Source organism: Pan troglodytes, chromosome 12, assembly GCF_028858775.2.
Source record: "Pan troglodytes isolate AG18354 chromosome 12, NHGRI_mPanTro3-v2.0_pri, whole genome shotgun sequence".
Lineage (NCBI taxonomy): Eukaryota > Metazoa > Chordata > Mammalia > Primates > Hominidae > Pan > Pan troglodytes.
Window position 1 is genome coordinate 112,645,872 of NC_072410.2, and position 15,507 is coordinate 112,661,378.

Genomic DNA, 15,507 nt, shown 5'->3' on the forward strand with positions numbered 1-15,507 from the left:
GGGTTCCGGCCTCGCCACATCCCCACGAACACTTGTTATTTTCCGATTTGGGGTAGGAGCCATCCTGGTGGGTGTGAAGTGGTGTCGCACTGTGGTCGTGTGTTGTATTTAAGAACCCACCCACGTGTCTGTCTCCCATCGGACCACAATGCCAGAACAAGACCCCTCAGCCCCAGCACGTTAGCGGCCACAGGGTTGGAAGTTTGTGGAGATGGCGCCCAGTCCATGCCGACTCCGCCTGCCTCCTGCCATCACCTCTCTCCCTCCAGTCCCTCGCCCCCGCTGCAGACGCTGCTTCCTTCCCCAGTGTTTCCACGGGGGTAGCCTGGCATCCGCCCCACTCCTCATGCAGGCCACAATTTGCTCTTCAAATTGCCAAACTGTTTACCAACAGCAGAATCTCCTTTACACCCTGCTGATCTGCAAAACCAGTCATTATCCCAAGTCTGGCCGCCTCAGCCTGGATGGTAACAACAGCTTAATAGGAAAATCAGCACAAATGGCTCAGAGGCCTTAATTGCTCTTCTCTGTTGAACCCCACGCCCTGCTACAGCTAGCCTCAGCCGAGGGGAGGTAGGAGGCCGTGATCAAGATTCAAAGAGAAGGCCGGGCGCGGTGGCTCACGCCTGTAATCCCAGCACTTTGGGAGGCCGAGGCGGGCGGATCACGAGGTCAGGAGATCGAGACCATCCTGGCTAACATGGTGAAATCCCGTCTCTACTAAAAATACAAAAAAATTAGCCGGGCGTGGTGGCGGGCGCCTGTAATCCCAGCTACTCGGGAGGTTGAGGCAGGAGAATGGTGTGAACCCGGGAGGTGGAGCTTGCAGTGAGCTGAGATCGCGCCACTGCACTCCAACCTGGGTGACAGAGTGAGACTCTATCTCAAAAAAAAAAAAAAAAGATTGAAAGAGAAAAAGCTGCCTCCTTCCGAAGAGGACAGGGTTCGCCTCTCATGGAAACTGCAGCCCATCACGTGGCGCCAAGCCTGTCCTGTAGACAGAGGCAAGGCCCCCTGAAGGATGGCAACCCTAAGGATTGATGGGGCCTCTTGTGTGCTCAGCTGGTGGGAGGCAGCGGGCAGTGTGATCACAGCTCCAGACAGACAGACTGGGATCTGATTTTGTCCCTGCCACTTCCCAGCTGTGTGAGTTGCTTGGCCTCTCTGGGCTTCCATTTCTTCACCGGTAAAACAGACAGCAATAGTGTCTTGTCTGTAATGTGCAGCAATAGTGTGTTGCTATGACAGAATACCTGAGACTGGGTACTCTTTAATGAACAGAAATTTATTTTCTCACAGTCTGGGGCTTGGGAAGTCCAAGGCCTTCCTAACCCCAAACCCCAACCTCTGGCCAGGGCCTTCTTGATGCATCAGCACACAGCAGAAGGCAGAAGGGCAAAGAGAGACAGAAGGAAACTGAACTTGGCCTTTTATGACAGTATTAATCCCATCCCTGCAGGCAGAGCCCTCGTGGCCTAATCACCGCTTAAAGGCCCCACATCTTAATACTGCTACAAGGGCAATTAAATTTCAACATGAGTTTTGGAGGGACAAACATTCAGACCGTAGCAAACAGCATCTCTCTCCTAGGGTCTGTGAGGTCTCATGGCAGAGACAATCCACAAAAGGCTTCTCCAGAGTCTGACATGGTGCATGCTACAAGGAGACAGGTGTTTCTAGGTTTGAATCCCAGCTCTGCCACTTACTACCTCTAGGGCATTGAACAAGGCACCTAACTTCTCTGTTTCCTCATCTGTAAACAGAAATACGACACTCATTTTGCTGGAGGTTTGCAAGGATGGCATGAGCTCATGCCTCTGAACGCCTCAGCAAATGAGAGCCCCGGAGCCCCTTCTTCCTCCTATGGGGTCACAGATGGTGGGGCATTCTGGGAGATGCCCCAGCACCCAACACAGAGCAGGGGTGGTGCTTAGCAAAGCTCAAACCCAAATAGGAGCACCTGGGGAGTGAGGGGTGGGACGCTTGGGGGGGCCATCCAGCACAGTAGACACCAGGCCCCCAGGAGCAGAGGAGTTCCATCCCCCTGCTGGGGCACTGGCCCCAGATGTCCAAGGCTGTGCGCACTGCCTGTGCTTCTCAGCAGGGCAGTCCTGCAACCATTGCAAGGCTGGAGTCCTTAGAAGAGGTGCTCACGGGAGGACCACCTGGGCACAGGGAGCCAGAACCTGGGCTGCTGCCGCAGAAGGGCCAGCGTGGCAGGTGCAGTTGGCTGCAGGTTAGATGGCAAGGGCCACCCCCTTTTCCAGCAGGACAGCCTCCTCCTGCACCACCAGGACCTGTGTCCTTGCTCCGGCCAGAGGTGGCCTGGAGTGGCAAGCAGCCCTGCACACAGGCCGGGCACTGGCAGCAGTGGGGAGGCTGTGCTGACCGGATGGCAGGCTTCAGACCTGGAAAGCCAGTGGGCTTACTAGCTCGGTGCTCTGAGTGCCGGGCACGTGAAAGTGAATAAAATCCTGGTCTAACAGGGAGGCTGCCCCAGATGGGTGATGACAGTAAAGTCTCACTCAGTGTCTGAAAAGCAGAGAGCAGCAGACAGGAGGGCCCTGCCCCAGCCTGAGGCCCAAGGCAGCTGCCCAGGGAGCCCTTTGAAGGAAGGGAAAGTAAAACAGATTGAGAGAGGGGTGGACTGGGGAGGGGCCTCTCAGGGGCTGGTCCGACACGGCATCTCGTGGGCTGCCCTCCCACCTAGTCAGGTCAGAGCCAAGGCTCAGAGGAGGACATGCTGGCCGATCACCCACACATGAGCTGCAGGGGGCTGGTCAGTGGTGGCGACTGCATGCTGGTGAGCCCGTGCCCTCCCCACAGACCACTCGCCCGGGCCTGGGCACCACATGGAGGCTAGGGAAGCATGAGGAGGCCCAGGCGCCACATGCAGCCATCCCAGGCAATGGGGAAGGAGCCCAGGAGACGGGCCTGGAGCTGTGTAAGAGTCATGTCTTCCCAGGAGAGTTAGGTGGGGGCTGAACCCCAGCCTGGAACTGGGCAGGCAGATGTGTGGCAGCGGGAAGAGGCTGCCGCGCCGGGCTCTGCTCTCTGCACACCAGGCTCCGTGGTAGGTGAGGGCTGGAGGGGGAGCAGCTCTCTTTCCCCTCCTAGCTGCCATGGAGACCTGGGCCAACGATGCTGTGTTTTCTGCTGCATCCAGTTGTCTCTCTGCCATTTGTCCGCAGAGCGGGGATGTGCGTGCCCGCAGGCCTGGGAGATTCCAGAGCTGCTCTTTCATCTGCGTTTCCACCTCTTGCGGTGCTCCTGGTGGGCCCCGTGCCCAGGGGTCCAGCTTCAAAGAAGGGTGAATAGGAGAGGAGGGAGGCCCTGCCGGGAGGCAGGGGCTCAGAAAAAAAAAAATCATGATTCATCATCCCCAAACATGAGCCATCATACATAATGGAACAAACTCGGACATGGTGATTCAGTGTGTCAAAATATAGAAAGGCCATTTAGTATTGGTGACAGAATTAGATGAGAGGCTTCACTTCTTCCAATGAAAAAGCAGACGGAACAGCGCCAAGAGGGAACCAGGGCCCACGCCTCGGCCCGCACACACTCACCCAGAACCCGTCTCCCACACAGCCCAGGCTACTCTGCTATGACCAAAGGTCACCGGATGCACCGAAGAAACCTCATGTTATTGAAATGCATGATGGGAAAACACCACGTCTCTGGGAATGAGGAGTTAAGACCTAGAGTGCTTTGTATGCGCAATAACACATTCTCTTGCCGGAATTTCAATAATTAAAATGTGTTTTATAAGAGCATTTAAAAAATTGTATTTTAGAAAAAAGCAAACTGATGATCAAAACTCATCAAAAACAAAGCCAAAACACTCACCAAAACAGAACTGTTTCTCATTTGCACTTCTCCAGCCATACGCTGAGAAGCCTCTGTCATTTGGCCTCAAGGTTGCAATTTTATTCTAAGCAAAAGAAGCACCTCCCGTCCTCCCCACTCCCCACCCCCACCCTAAATCCTTTGAGCAAAAGAAAATCCTCAAAGCAGCCATGTATCTGCGGGCTTTGCAAGCCACAGTCTTCCTCCGCTTTTCTGAATTAGTTCCCATCGCCCTGGCAATCTATGCAGAGACTGTCTGAGTGGAGCAATGCATATCCCCAAATTAATCCAACCTGTTAGATTCAGTTTGCACTGTAAAATTGGCATGGTGGAAAAAATACCTGCATCCATGTGGAACAGCATTCTTCACTTGCTGTTAAAATTTACCACAGAATTTCCCTGAACTAACCCCATGAATTTTTTTCCTTCCTTCCTTCCTTCCTTCCTTCCTTCCCTTTCCTTTTCCTTCCTTCCCTCCCTCTCTCCCTCCCTCCTTCCTTCCTTCCTTTCCTCTTCCTTCCTTCCTTTTCCTTCCTTCCTTCCTTCTTCTTTCTCTCTTTCTCTCTCTCTCTCTCTCTCACACACACACGCACACATACCACACCCCCTTCTCTAGGTAAATATGTCTGAGATATGCCACATAGAACACCCCTCTCCTGGCGATTTTCAATGCGTATTAATATACTAAAGGCCTTGAGAAGTCCTGCAGTAAGGAAATCTGCTTGACTGTGTTTAACCCAGTGTTTCATCAAATTAATTAACCAAGGAATCTTTTTTTAAACTATTAAGACCTATTGACCTATGGAGATGCCCACAGACCACAAAACCCACTGGGAAGTGCTCATATACACATCATCAAATACTTCACCTTTGCATTTGTAGTTGTTTTCCAGAGGAATTTCCCAGTCATCCCAGATAGAAACGGCAAGGCCTTATAACCCCTGTGTAACAGATGAGGAAACCGCAGCTCCAGGAGAGTCTCTTATCTCAGGTTGCACAGAAAGCACTTTTCAGGGAATGTAACCGAGATTTCAATTATATGCAACATTTATTGTCCATTGAAAAATTGTTCTCTGTTTCAAATGACTGTTCAGAAAAGTCCCGCCTATCCGTGTCTCTGTCCTGTTCACTCCTCCTCTGTTCCTGGTGGGACTGTTCTCTCTCGGGCTTGTGAAGTCCCTCTCTGTGGGATAACTATCCAAGCACACAGACCCCAGCCTGCTCTCCAGTAGTGAGGGAGTCTCTTTCCACCTGAATCCCACCAGAAGTGTATCTTCCTGCCAAGAGGGTTTGGAAACAGCCTTCCTGGACCCTGTGGCAAGGAGGCCGCATGGGAACCCAGCCCTGCGCCTCCAGGTTGGCCACACGCAGAAGAACAAGCTGAGAACATTCTGTGATGAGTGATAACAACCTGGGGGCTGTGCGGCGGCTCACAACTGTAATCCCAGCACTTTGGGAGGCAAAGGTGGGAGGACTGCCTGAGCCCAGGAATTTGAGACCAGCCTGGGCAACTCTGTCTCTACAAAATATTTTTTAAAACTGGCCAGGCATGGTGGCAGGTGCCTGTAGTCCCAGCTACTCAGGAGGCTGAGGCAGGAGGATCCGTTGAGCCCAGGAGGCGGAGGTTTCAGTGAGCTGAGATCGTGCCACTGCACTCCAGCCTGGACCACAGAGCAAAACCCTGTCTCAATTTAAAAGAAAAAAAAGAACTTGAAGGTCAAGGTACTATGTCCTGGCACAGCCCACATAGTGAGAGGCAAAGGGCTGTGCTATACCCGTGCAGAAGGCCTGGACTGGTCCAGAATGCTGCCTTCGGCCACACTGGCTAGGGGTGTTCACCAGCTTCCAAGACAGGAGCCAGGATGTGCCCAGGGCCTGACTTGCCTGCATTGAAATTCACAGCCCCCTCCCTACAACGACCGAGTCACAGTCAGAATTCCTTAAGGGAGGCATTGCCTCCTCATCCTAATCCCTCCTTTTGGCTGGCCCCACCCTCGAGGTAACAGGAATTGGTGCCAGCAATCCCAGGCCACCCGTCCTCGATGACCTTCGGTCCTGCCCCTAGACCTAGGCAGCCAGGGACCCTGCTGTCGGGGCCTTGGATTTTAGAAGGCCCTGCCCTGGGCCTCCTCTCACCATGCAGGGCTCAGGGACCCCCCCCCACCATTCTCAGCCTGTGCCCCTCTCTCCTCCAGACCACACCCACCTGCTTTCCCTGCCCACCTGCTTTCCGGATGTGTGCAAGAGGGGGGCCGGGCACAGAGCTGGATCCGCAAGCCCCCGTGTGGGATGGAGCGGGGGTGGTTTCCAAACCCAAAAAACAGTGTGAGTGTTTCAATTCTGTCACTCATGTGATCCCTTGGAGTTTTGTGTGTAAAATTTAAAAGCATTTAACAGAGTACAAACTGCAAGGTGTAACATCTTTGTTTGAAAAACACAAATTTAGTTCCATGTGGGGAAAGGAAAGAGAGATCAGATTGCTACTGTGTCTGTGTAGAAAGAAGTAGACATAAGAGACTCCATTTTGTTCTTGTTGCCCAGGCTGGAGTGCAATGGCGCGATCTCGGCTCACTGCAACCAGTACAAAAAAATTAGCCGGGCGCGGTAGCTCACGCCTGTAATCCCAGGACTTTGGGAGGCCGAGGTGGGCAGATCACCTGAGATCGGGAGTTTGAGACCAGCCTGACCCACACGGAGAAACCCCATCTCTACTAAAAATACAAAATTAGCCGGGCGTGGTGGCGCATGCCTGTAATCCCAGCTACTTGGGAAGGCCGAGGCAGGAGAATTGCTTGAACCTGGGAGGTGGAGGTTGCAGTGAGCCGAGATCGCGCCATTGCACTCCAGCCTGGGCCACAAGAACAAAATGGAGTCTCTTATGTCTACTTCTTTCTACACAGACACAGTAACAGTCTGATCTCTCTCTTTTCCCCACAGTTCCACCCAGTAAATTTTCACAAAGTGAGCATGCTTGAGAACCAGTACTTGGATCAAAAAATAGAACATTGCTGGAACCCCTAGAAACCTCCCTCCCTCGTGACCTTCTGAGGGTAAACACAGCCTTCTTTTTTTTTTTTTTTTTTTGAGACAGGGTCTCACTCTGTCCCCCAGGCTGGAGTGCAGTGGCACAATCTCAGCTCCCTGCAACCTCCACGTTTCAGGTTCAAGCAATCCTCCCACCTCAGCCTCTCGAATAAGCTGGGACTACAGGCACCTGCCACCACACCTGGCTAATTTTTTTATTTTTTGTAGAGACAAGGCCCCACTATGTTGCCCAGGCTGGTCTCAAACTCCTGGGCTCAAGCAATCCGCCCACCTCAGCCTCCCAAAGTGCTGGGATTACAGACGTGAGCCACTGCACCCGGCCAACACAATCTTACGTCTTTTCTTTTCCTTTCTTATCTTCTCCCTCCCCTCCCCTTCCGTCCCCTCCCCTCCCCTCCCTCCCTCCCTTCCTTCCTTCCTTCTTTCCTTCCTTCCTTCCCTCTCTTTCCTTCCTTTCTTTCTTTTTTCCTTCTTTTCTTTTCCTTCCTTCCTTCCCTCCTTCCTTCCTTCTTTTCTTTCTTTTCTTTCTTTCTTCTCTTTCTTTCTTTTCTGACAGGTTCTTACTCTGTCACCCAGGCTGGAGCGCAGTGACACAATCTTTGCTCACTGCAACCTCCACCTCCCGGGCTCAAGCAATCCTCCCAACCTCAGCCTCCCTCCCTGGGACTACAGGCATGTGCCACTACGCCTAGCTAATTTTTGTATTTTTGTAGACACAGGGTGTCCTCACGTTGCCCAGACTGATCTCAAACTCTTGGACTCAAGTGATCCACCTGCCTCGGCCTTCCAAAGTGCTGGGATTACAGTTGTGAGCCACCATGCCTGGCCAGCACAGCCTTATTTCTAATATGACCAACTAATGGTGCCTGTTTTTGAACTCGAGTCGCCATCCACACTGTTGCATGAAGTTGTGGTTCATTTGTTCTCATTGTGGAGTTTTCCATTACATGAATATACCACAATCGACTTACCCATTCTCCTCTTGGTAACATCCGGAGTACTCCCAGTTCTGGCTGTTATGAATAGGCTGCTAGGAACATTCTTGTACATGTCTTTTGGTAACTTATGTTTGCATTTTAATTGATTATATGCTGCCTAGAAGTCACACCATGGAGGATACTTGTATCCAGCTTAACTTATACTGCCAAAAACTCCCACTGATGCAGGCCAGGCGAGCCCCAAAATTGGGGCTTACCCCAGGAGGGTTTGTGGCTTCACCCAAGAAAGAAGGTAAGGGTGAGCCAATGGAGTTAGCAGTTTTTATTGAAGCAGCCGTGCACAGCAGCAGCAGCAGAAAGGCTGCTTCCTGTAGGGCAGGGCTACCCCATAGGCAGTGAGCCTGGAGCAGCAGCTCAGAGGTAGTGTGTAGTCAGATTTATTGCCACTTTTAATTACATGCAAATTAAGAGGTGGATTATTCAGAAATTTCTAGGAAAAGGATGGTAGCTTCTGGGTCATCAGGTCATTGCCATGGAAAGGGGCATTAACTTCTGGGTGTCGCCATGGCAATGGTAAACTGACGTGGCACACTGGTGGGTGTGTCTTATGGAAAGCTGCTTCCAGCCATCTCTGTTCTAGCTAGTCCTCAATTTGGTGTGTGTCATGTGAGCCCCTCCTCTGGAGTGGAGGCCTGCCTCCTACTTCCCACCAGCAGCATATGAGAGTTGCAGTTGTTTCAAATCCTTCCTGACATGGGTATTCCCATCTTTTTAACTTTAGCCATTCCTAGAGGTAAGGAGTGTTGTCTCCCTTTGGCTTTAATTTGTATTTCCCCAATGATTAATAAAGTTGAATATTCTCTTATGTGTATATCTTTTTTTTTTTTTTTTGATATGGAGTCTCACTCTGTCCCGCAGGCTGGAGTGCAGTGGCACGATCTCAGCTCACTGCAACGTCTGCCTCCCGGGTTCAAGAAATTCTCCCACCTCCGCTTCCCATGTAGCTGGGATTACAAGCGCACACCACCAAGCCCAGCAAATTTTTGTATTTTTAGTAGAGATGGCACTTCGACATGTTGGCCAGGCTGATCTTGGACTCCTGATCCCAGGTGATCCACCAGCCTCAGCCTCCCAAAGTGCTGGGATTACAGGCATGAGCCACTGCACCTGGCCTGGATATCTCTTCTGTAAAGTGTCTGTTGAGGTCGTTTGCCCGTCCTCCTCTTGGCTTGCCTGTCTTCTTGCTGACTTGAAGGAGTTCTTCATATTCTAATTTCCCATCTCAGGTCAGATTTCTCCTCCCACTCTGCACTCTGGCTTCTCACGCTCTTTGTGGGGTCTTTTGTTAAATGGATGTTCTTAATTTTAATGCAGTCCAATTTATCATTGTTTATTTTGTAGTTAGTGCTTTTTGTGTCCTCTCTAGGAAATATTTGACCACCTCATGCAGACATTTTCCTGTTTCTTTCTAGAAACTGTACTGTTTTGCTTTGCCAATCTGTATCTACAGTCAATCTGGAATTGGCTTTTATGTACGGCATGAAGTAGAGATCAAAATTCACTTTCCATATGAATATCTGCTCAGTCAGCTTGGGCTACTGTAACAAAATATTGAGTGCCTTAAACAACAGAAATTTATTTCTCACAGCTCTGGGGGCTGGAAATCTCACAGCAAGGTGCCGGCAGGTTTGGTGTCTGGTGAGGCCTCTCTTCTTGGCTTGTAGATGGCTGCCCTCTGTGTCCTCACATGGGAGAACCATAAGGGCACCAACCCCAGCATGGGTCACCACCCTCATGGCCTAACCACCTCCCAAAGGCTCCACCTCCTGACACCATCACATTGGGAGTTAGGGGTTCAACATATGAACCCAGGGGACACAGGCATTCAGTCCACAGTGCTCCACCCTGTGGGCTCACATCACCCCAGTTTCCCACCCTCCCTGGCCTGCAGGCTTTGCGGGTTCCATTTCCCCCACTCCGGCATGAGAGGCAGTGGGTGTGATTGAAAGCAGCAGATCTGCTGTCTATGGGGCCCTGGGGGGTCTGAGAATGGTGGGCCCACCTGCTCCGCAGGGCTGTGTGGAGTTCAGTGAAAGGATATGCTGAAGCTTGGAGCCCAGCGCCCTCTGTGCATTCTTGGTGAGTTCCCACCCAAATAACTTCATTCTGAAACAGAGTCGCTCCAGGGGTGTCCCTGCCTGGAAGGGACTCTGGGTGTCTTGCTGTGAGCACCACAGTGGCTCTCCCTTCACAATGAGGGCTGGGCTTCTCCAGACTCTGCAATGAGAGAACTGGTTGAGATCCTGGAAGACTGATTGGACAGGAAAGAAAGATTTGGTAACTGAACCAAGATCATCCAACCCATGCCCCCAAATTCACCAAACACATACTGGGCACTAGGGAGCCGGAATGTGGCCAAGGGCTGGTTCCTGCCCACAAGGAGGTTGGAGTCCATGAGGGAGAAAGGTCCACAGAGAAATGATTTCGGCACAGGGAGGAGGGCTGGGGCCAAGGCAAGCCAGGCACCATGGGTCACAAGGAGGGGCCCTTGTTCACCCGAGGGAGGGCATTGGCTTGGGGAGAGAGTTACAGGAAGTCTGGAGAAGGACTCCAGGCTGCTGGGCAGCAGGAGCAGGGATGGGGACAGCACGGAGCCTGGGGCAGATTTATCCCATCTGCCCAGCAGAGCCGAGTGGCACAGATTTCAGCTGTGCCCCTGGATAAAAGGGGTGATGGCAGCCAACAACACCAGCTATGGGGACTCTTTGCCACCTTCACCATTCTGGGAATAAGCTCTCAGCTACGCTGTGAGCAGTCAAAGCACCGATTCACTGAGCCCAGATTGTATCCGTCTCTGGCTATGCAGGGAGGGTCTATCAAGCCCCTTAGGTCTCCACGGACGGGTGGGGCACCGCTTCCCATTGAGTGGCATCTAATGGATAATGGGCATTCCTCCAGTAGGAAGATTTGGAAGCCGATCCCAACACACACACACACACACACACACGCATGCACGCACACACACATGCACACACACACGTGTGCACACACGCACACACACACGCACACACGCATGCACGCACGTCAGCTGCAGTCCCAGGGAGGCAAAGACAGTTATCAAAAGGAGAGGGTTTTCCAGACGAATATTCCAGAAGCATATTCCCACAAGAAAAGAGGAGACTGGGCAGACAAAACAATAGTGTCTACTCCACAGGAAGCAACACGGAGGTGCTGAGGTGTGTGGGGCAGGGGAGCAGCACCCCCGGCTTTGTACTATAGAAACTACTTTCCAGGCTGGGCGCGGTGGCTGACAGGGGTAATCCCAGCACTTTGGGAGGCCAAGATCAGTGGATCACTTGAGGTCAGGAGTTCAAGACCAGCCTGGCCAACATGGTGAAACCCCACCCCTACTAAAAATACAAAAATTAGCCACGCGTGGTGGTGCATGTCTATAATCCCAGCTACTCAGGGGAATGAGGCAAAAGAATTGCTTGAACCCAGGAGGCAGAGTTTGCAGTGAGCCAAGATTGCACCATTGCACTCCAGGCCCTAAGCGATGGAATAAGACTCCATCTCAAAAAAAAAAAAGAAACCACTTTCTGCAGCAGGGACTGACTGGGGAGGCCAGTTTGGCCACCAGGCAGGCAGGAGACAGGACAGGTCTGAACTGGCAGGATCCAGCACGTGGGAGGGAGGCCTTGAGCCGGAGAGGTGGGAGGGAGTTAGCAGGCACAGGGACGGGGCATCTGTTGGATGGGTGAGGGGCTGCAGAGGGCATCCAGGGTGATACGTGAGTGTCTGGCTTGGCACTGGGTGGATTCTGGTACCAGAACCTGAGATAGGCTCACATCATGAGGGGCCATGGCTGGAGATGAGTTGGGTTTGTCCAGCTGGCAGTTGGATCTATAGCTCTGCAGCTTGGGAGAGAAAGATGCCAAATAAGCCCATGAAATCCTTATTAAAAATATTTTTGTTCACTGAAATTCAATATGAAAACAGCTCATGAAACAAAGAGTGAATCAATAACCCTTTACTCATCTTAAATTAACAAAGATGAGTGGTGTGCAATTACTTTCCATTACAGAATCCTTCTGCCCAAGAGATTCGGTGAGATCCTTGTCAAAAGAGTTAGGCTTTTAACATGTGTATAGGAAGCATATTCTTTTGTGTCTGCTCATCGATCCAAATGTTTGATGCCTTAATGATTTTATGACTCAGAATTGTTTATTCCTGCCTCCTGGGTCTCACTGCAGTCCCAGCGACACAGAGCAATGTACATTTTCAAAATGGGAAAGGCTCTTGTTGATCTGTATTTAATCTGCTTGGCAGAGCTGAGTGGCTTCCTTCCCAGCCCCTTCCCCTTAGGACTGGGTGGTCTCAGCTCTGCTCTGGATAACCTGGGGCCAATCACCTGCCATCTACCCACTTGCTGTCCCTTCGGCTTCCTTCTTCTTCTCCCCAAGCATCACTGCAAAAAGCCCCTGCTCTGCCTCTATTGTTTTTCTCTCTTTTCTCTTCCCAATTCCCAATTCCTTCTTTCTCCAATTATTTCTTATGGCTCTTACTTACAATTCATTTATACAAGAACAAAAATTCACATGGATGTGAAAAAGAAGTGAATCTGCTTATTCTAGAATTTCAAATAAGGGAAATTCTAGGGTGGCAGGCACCACTCCCCCACTCATAAATTCAACAACTGGTGAATGTTTACTGCATGTCCATGGTAGTCCTGGAGATATCTCGGTGGCCAAAGGAGAGGAAGGCTTTTACCTATAGGAACTTAAAATCCAAAGGAGGATCCAGACTATAACTAACTACATGAATAAATGTGAAATTGCTCATGTGATCAATGTCACAGATGAGGGGACCATGGCACGAGGGGAACATTTAATGGGGGAGAGCTGATATAGTCAGGGAGGTCAAGGCAGGCTTCCTGGAGGAAGTGCCAAATGCACTAAACGATGAGTGTCATGAATTAGACAAAGAAAGAAGGGAAGGACCCACTCTATAGTGAAAACAGCACGGACAAGAGCCTATGTGGGCAAAATGATGGCACCCATGAGGGGCCAAAAGAGTCCAGAGAGGCTGGGGCGGGAGGTGAGTCTGAGAGGTGGGCGGGGACCGAGTCATGAAGACCTCTCTAACCTCTTAAATGTTTTTGTCTTGTTTTTATCCCCAGGGTAGTAGGATACCATTTCATGTTTTAAATGGGGGAGACTATCAGATTGCCATTCAAAGAGAGAGCCTCAGGTTCGGTGTGGAGAGCGGGCTGAGCAGATCAGAGGGGTTCAGGGGCTGGAAGGACAATTGCAGGTGGTGAGCAAAATGCAGTGACAGCTGGGTGGCCATGGAGATGGAGAGAAAAGGGCAGAGATGAAAGAGATTAGGAGGCAAAGATGACAGGACTGGGGGTGATTGGATATGGGGGAGGTGAGGGAGAAGGGGTGTCAAGATGATGTCTATGTTTCTGGCCCAAGTGATTGTGGTCATCATCCACAGAGGCCAAAGCCCCAGGAGGCGCTGGGCTGGGAGAGCAGATTGTGAGTCCTTTCTGGACATACTGAGTTTGAGTCGCCTCTGAGACAGCCATTCCCTCTGCACACAGACCTTCCGTCCGAAACCTCTTTCCTTCTTCCTGAAGTGCATTGGTGTGGAGGCCCTTTAGTGAGAGTCTCTTTGCAATAGCTGCTCTCAGCTTTTGTGTATCCGAAAATGGCTTTATTTTGCCCTCATCCTTCAAGAATCTTTTGGATTCTAGATTGTAGTCAATTTCCTTTGTGTATCCAGCTGTGTCATCCATTATTGCTGTTGTGAAGTCAACTGTCAATCTGTTGTTGGTGTTCTGAGGGTAATCTCTCTTGTACTTGCTGCTTTTAAAATCTTCTTGTGGTCTTTGGTGTTCTGCAGTTTCACTCTGATGGATCTAAATATGGATTTCTGTTCATTTATTCTCTTTGAGAATTGTTATGGTTCCTGATCTGAGGATTGGGACCTGCCTTTGACTATCACACGTCCCCTTCACTGTGTTATCTTCTTCTGGAACTCCGGTTAAGCATGTGTCAGAATTCCTTATTCCACTGCCACCTTTTTTTGCCTCTCTTTTGTGTTTTTCATGTGTTTGTCTCTGAACTGCATTCTACCTCTTTTTCATACTTCTCTTATTGTTGAGTAGTATCCAAGCTATACATTCCATGGGTACTCTTTCACATAATAGATGTTTAGGTGGCTTATATTTTCAGTTATGGTGAATACAACTATTATGAAAAATCTTATACAAGTCTTTTTATGCAGATAGATACATTTTCATTTCTTGTGCATAAATACCCAGAACAGAAATTCCTGGGTCATAGGTTAGACATGTGTTTAACTTTTTTTTTTTTTTTTGAGACAGAGTCTTGCTCTGTTGCCCAGGCTGGAGTGCAGTGGTGCGATCTCAGCTCACTGCAAGCTCCGCCTCCCGGATTCGCGCCATTCTCCTGCCTCAGCCTCCTGAGTAGCTGGAACTACAGGCGCCCACCACCATGCCTGGCTAATTTTTTGTATTTTTAGTACAGACAGGGTTTCACCGTGTTAGCCAGGATGGTCTCGATCTCCTGACCTCATGATCCTCCCGCTTCGGCCTCCCAGACACTCTCTTGGCCAGGCGCAGTGGCTCATGCCTGTAATCCCAGAACTTTGGGAAGCCAAGGCGGGAGGATCATATGAGGTCAGGAGTTCGAGACCAGCCTGGTCAACGTGGTGAAAACCTCGTCTCCACTAAAAATACAAAAATTATCCAGGGGTGGTGGCAGGTGCCTGTAGTCCCAGCTACTCCAGAGGCTGAGGCAGGAGAATCACTTGAAACCAGAAGGCAGAGGTTGCAGTGAGCGGAGATTGCACCATTGCACTCCAGCCTAAATGACACAGCAAGACTCCATCTCAAAAAAAAAATAAATAAAATAAAATAAAAATAAAAAGGACCCTGTCAAACTGTGTATTTGTTTTCCATCCAGCATCTCTGCCATAAATCTTTTTCAGACATCCAAACTGCATATTCCTTGAAACGGAAGGTATCTCTCTCCCTTTCCATGTCTCTCCTCCTGCCTCATTCCCTGAGAAACTAGAACCAGAAAAGTAAAAGAACAGAGCCTTCCCCCACCTCCGAGTGTCCACGAGCAGCAGAGGGAATGGAGAAGAGAATCATTCATCCTGTATGAGGTGGAAGTCTTCATAAGCCCCAATAAGCTGGACTTGAGTCTGAAAGTGAAGAGAAAACTCGGTTCTGCCCCAAAATGTGTTCTGACCTGGGGAGGATGCTGAGTGGGACATACTGAGGGCACTGGCCGCAGATATCACAGGCCCCATTCAAGCTGACTCCCCAGGAGACTGTTCGCTGATCGTCAATACCGAGCCCCCCTCACCGCTCAGGCCTCAGCCCCTGCTCCACGCCCCCTCCTCATTTCTCTAGGTCTCCGACCCCTGGCCTCCAGCTGAACTAGCCAGGACAATAGACAAGATTCAAGGTGAAGCAGACAGATTCTGAAGAGACGGTAAGGACAAAGAAGGCTTAGGGAGCTGGGCACTGAAAACAAGAGTTTGCTGGATTGGAAGCAGACCACGTGGGGTTGCTTGTAACCACTGCGTCTGACTTTGCTCACACTATGCCTCGGCTGTGTTAGAGCCGTGCTCCTGGGGA

General features: G+C 50.6%; 1 protein-coding gene across 2 annotated transcripts in view; it reads right to left on the reverse strand.

Moving 5' to 3' along the window:
- Positions 1–1,265: 1,265 nt before the first annotated feature.
- Positions 1,266–15,507, reverse strand: part of RRM2 (ribonucleotide reductase regulatory subunit M2) — a 99,584-nt gene continuing 85,342 nt past the window's right edge. The window contains exon 12 of one of the 2 annotated variants that reach the window (XM_063790117.1): positions 1,266–3,298. The gene's annotated coding sequence lies outside the window, so the exon portion shown is untranslated. Of the gene's footprint in view, positions 3,299–4,401; positions 5,531–15,507 lie in introns of those variants that run through there. The other variant, XM_063790113.1, reaches the window with a different exon arrangement.